The sequence below is a fragment of the Formica exsecta genome, unplaced genomic scaffold (assembly GCF_003651465.1).
Source record: "Formica exsecta isolate Colony F162 unplaced genomic scaffold, ASM365146v1 scaffold3262, whole genome shotgun sequence".
In the NCBI taxonomy this organism is placed as follows: domain Eukaryota; kingdom Metazoa; phylum Arthropoda; class Insecta; order Hymenoptera; family Formicidae; genus Formica; species Formica exsecta.
In genome coordinates this window covers 1-4,735 of record NW_021850518.1, presented here as the reverse complement: position 1 = coordinate 4,735, position 4,735 = coordinate 1, and the positions used below count along the sequence as shown (strand labels likewise).

Genomic DNA, 4,735 nt, shown 5'->3' with positions numbered 1-4,735 from the left:
CTCTCTCTCTCTCTCTCTCTCTCTCTCTCTCTCTCTCTCTCTCTCTCTCTCTCTGCAACCATATTGAATAATGATATCAGAACTCTCTCAGGCTGCGGTCGAGAAGACGCTAGAGATGCTTCGAAGTATTACATTAACCAATTAGAATAAAATAATCTTTACTCTCTTTGCCTTGATTGGTCAACCAAACGCTTCGAAGCATCTGTAGCATTTTCTCGACTGCAGCCTCAGAGAATTCTGATATCATTATTCAATATGGCTGCAGTGAGAGAGCAGAATCAGAAGCCTTATTTCCGCTTGTGCAGGCCAAAAACGAAAAAGAAGAAGACTAGTTGCAAGTATTGTAAGAATCCTTTTGTCAGCAATGAGTCGTTCATAATTTTTATAATTTTCGATAATTAAATGCATTGTTAATAGTAAAATGTGTTCACAATACTTTACAAAATTTGAAAACATCTCGTTAATTGCGTTCTATAACTAATTGCTAATAAGAAATTGCATACATTGCGTTCTATGCTAATGGCATTGGTATCATTTTTTCTATTATTTCAGAAAGTTCTTTATTTATCGCTTTTTGCAACTCTTGTCACAATCACAATCTTATCAATCACTTATCATTAACATATCATCAAATACAAGTCACATATTATCAAGTCCTTAAATATGGAAGAATTTAAAGGCAAATCAGAAAATAGTACCGTCTATTTTTATGAAGGATATGCTTATAACATTGATAAACGTCTACTCGACGTATCACTGGATGCCGTGGATTGGCAAAAGTCGGTGAAGATGGTAAAGTTACCATTAATCCTTTCCATAATCATGCACCTGATAATGCAAGAATACAGAAATATGTGTTAAAACAAGAGATGTTACGCTTATCTCGTGAAACATTACAAGCACCTAAAGATATACTTGATGATGTTTCTCGAAGGTAATTATAAATCACAAAATATTAATATTTAACAATCTATCTATCATGAAATAATAACAACTGATAAACTTATATGTATACTTTTATTTTGTAAAAAGATGATTGATATGACATTGATATGTGACATGTTTTACAGAAATCCTGAATCAGCTGCATTTATAGCTTTCAAATCAATTAGAAGTCAACTGAATAGAGAACGAAAAAAGAGCAGACCAAAATTACCACAATCTATAGCTATGCTTGCTGACGATTTAAATAATTATATACCAATAACTCATATATATAAAGGAAGTTTAACTGCAAAAGATGGAAAAAAGGCATTACTCTTCTCCAATGATAAACTGCTCCAGGCACTTGAATCATCTACTGAATTTTTTGTGACGGTACATTTTCTGTAAGTTTCATTACTATATATTACATTTACTTTATTATGTTGAAACTATCAATAAATATAGAATTTGATTAAAGGTTGTTCCTCGAGTTTCTTCCCTTAGTCAACTTTACACAATTCATATACGTTACATAGACAAGGTAGATGTTTTACTTTGAGAACGGCTCTAATTAAGATATAAATGATTGTAACATTTTCTATATATTTTATAGGTTCTCGCAGTGATATTTGTTTTATGCGAAGCTCGTACCACAGCTCTTTATGAAAAAATTTGGTCGAAAGTGATAGAATTTGTGCCTAATCTGCTAATGAACATAAAATTTATCATGACAGATTATGAATGTGCAGCGATGAGTGCAATGGAGAAATATTTTCCAAATGCTACTATACATGGATGCTGGTTTCATCTAAATCAGGTATCTTAATTTACAATTTTTTTATTTATAATCAGTAATTATTACTTGCATTATTGGTAAAATTATTAACACTTTCTATTGCAGGCTTTATAAAGAAAATGGAATCATTTAGGTTTACGTAATTCTTCGAACATCATATTGTCGATGGCAATGACAATACCATTGCTGCCAGAACAATATTTTACTCAAGCTTATTGTATATTATGGAATACTTGTGAAGAAAAAAATCCTGAATATGAGAAGTTAAAGGAATTTTTGAATTATTTTGAAAAAACGTGGTTATCCAAAGCTTCATAAGACTGATACTGTGATTTATACTATTAATAATATTGATGATACTCATACTGTTATTATTTCTCTTAAGATTGTAATTTTTTTAAAGATATTGATAGAGAAATATATAAAATGTTTAATTTAAGTATTTCAAGTGTAATGTTTAATAATAAAGTGTAAATAAGTGTAATTAAAATAATTAAAATAAGTGTATAATGTGTATAATAATTAAAATAAGTGTAATTTTTAATAATTTTTAAAAGTTTATAAGATATGTTATTGCAGAGTATAGACTATTCAATTCAACTAATTCATATTCGGAAAATGAAGATACATTTGTATTTCATTTTTGATAATATGTGTGCATAGTTTATTAAATCAATCTTTTAAAGAGTTATATATGCTATATATATCAAATTATGTGTATCGCAATACTTATAGCTTATACCAGCAGAATATTTTTATAAGAAATGTATATACGCATATATAAGTAAAAATATTATATAATTCAGCTTTTAGTTCTATATTATAATTCTATATGTAATACATGCTTTTGTACGTGACACATTAAATTATATTTCATTTTTATCGTTTGTAACGGACAATAAATAACACTATACAAACATGAGGTTTTTATAGCTTACAGATTCTTTATAGCTGAATTAGCTGCACTAGTTCAGAGTTTATCCTTTTTATGCTTTGACCTAAGCTTTGACAGCAAATGACTGATTTCCCAACAAGATCAAAAGTTAAATGGATAGGCTTTGCTGTTTTCATAACATTTCACAAGACTCTAATAGCGGAGATAATAATAATGAACTCTCGCTTAAAAGAATCTCGTGTTTTGTTAATGAATTCTTTTCGAGTATTTCATGACATCTGCTCTGCAAATTACTACCATGCATAGGATATGTCTCTCCCAGTCCTTCTATATCTGAAACAGATTTTTAATATAATGTTAATAAATAACATATTCATAAACGTTTAGTTTACAGACCTTACCTCAAATTTTGATAAAAATACACTTATTCGACGCGTTTTTGTACGCAATGAAATAATGTGACAATTAAAACTGTCGCTCTGCCCTACGAAGCGATTTCATATTCCGCGCAATTTCGCAAGTAACGCATGCACATATGGCCATATTTCGTAAATATGACAGATTTCCTAATCTGAAAAGTCAAATTTAACAACTAATATCTCGTTTCGTAGGGTGATAAATTGGTTAAGAACAAAATGTTATAATATTTTTTTTGTGATGCAGATAATATACATATATAATATGTGTTATTATATATATATTACAATATGCCACATTTGGATATAATATGCCAAAGTACTGTCTTCGCTGATGTATTTACTCACTGTATAGCGATACAAATGTTTATTCAATCTTCTAACACATCAACAGTATAAAATCATTATTGCTTCAACAGACACTGCAAGTTAGTGAATGAGCGTTGATCATTCCATTACAGATCACAAGATTCTATTAGCGGAGACTGTAATATTTAGCGAAGACTGTAATATTTAACTCTCGCTTAAAAGATTCTCGTGCTTTGTAAATGGATTCCCTCCAGACATTCGATGCAATCTGAATCCCTGGTTTGCAAACTAGAGCCGATCTATTACTTTCGCCTGCTTAAAATGAAAATAAATATATGATATAATATAAACAGATAGTGTGACATTAAGATCTCGTTTGTAAAATAATGTTACCAGCATAATTGTATCATCACAATACAGTCTTCCTTTGAATGAACAGAAAACACAATACTGAAAAACATTACCTCATACTGTAGTTGCACAATAGTTATCCCAGCACGCGTAGATCCAAAAATGCATTATTTCTAGCATAAAGATCCCACTGTAAATAAAAGAGATCGATTAATGATTTGAAAATTATTAGGCCTATGTTGCATATATGTATTCTTATATTATAAACTATGAAGATATAACAGAAAATACGAATTGTGTTTCTAATTGTTATGTCTTATTACTTATATTTAAAAACTTGTCCCACATTACTAAAGTGCTCAAGCTCTATCATATTAGCAAAGAATACTTACCCAATGTCATTACAAAGAGCAAAATCTCGTAAACTTACAAACATTTTTGATACTGAAAACACATAATGAAATATTAAAACAGTGACATACGTGAGGTTAAGATATCTGTCATGTGTGCAGTAAACAATATAAAAAAACGCCCTATTAGAATATCTTTATTTAAATGTTTTTTTTTGTGTATATCTGTGTTTTATGTATGATAGTCCGTAAACAATTAATAATTGTACGGTACTCTTTTGCAAGTAAAATCTCGCGATGCCGTGACATACCGTGGAATTTTAATTTCGAAAGAGTACAATTATTAATTAGTTTACGGATAGCATATAACAAGAAAAATACAGATATACAAAAAATAAACCCATATATAAATAATAAAAATATTTTAACAGGGCGCTTTTCTACATTGCTTACTGCTACACATGACAGATATCCTAACCTCATGTATGTCACTTATTATCTCATGTGTTTTCAGAATCAAACATATTTGTAAATTTACGAGATTTTGCTGTTCCTACGAAATTACATTGGGTAAGCATTCTTTGCTAACATGAAAAAACTTGGATACTTTAGCAATATGGGACAAATTTTGGATGTATGTAATTAGACACATTATAATTAGAAGCGAGTATTTTCTGTTATATCTTCATAATTT

The 4,735-nt window shown here is 29.4% G+C and overlaps 1 long non-coding RNA gene across 3 annotated transcripts; it reads left to right on the top strand.

Moving 5' to 3' along the window:
• Nucleotides 1–131: 131 nt before the first annotated feature.
• LOC115238187 lies at nt 132–2,033 on the top strand. 3 transcript variants are annotated; one of them, XR_003884458.1, is made up of 6 exons: nt 132–343; nt 716–934; nt 1,071–1,328; nt 1,403–1,465; nt 1,538–1,741; nt 1,826–2,033. It is a non-coding gene; the product is annotated as an uncharacterized LOC115238187 (long non-coding RNA). The 3 variants fall into 3 exon arrangements; XR_003884457.1 differs by having other exon boundaries at nt 553–934; XR_003884456.1 differs by having other exon boundaries at nt 132–934.
• The last annotated feature ends 2,702 nt before the right edge of the window (nt 2,034–4,735 follow it).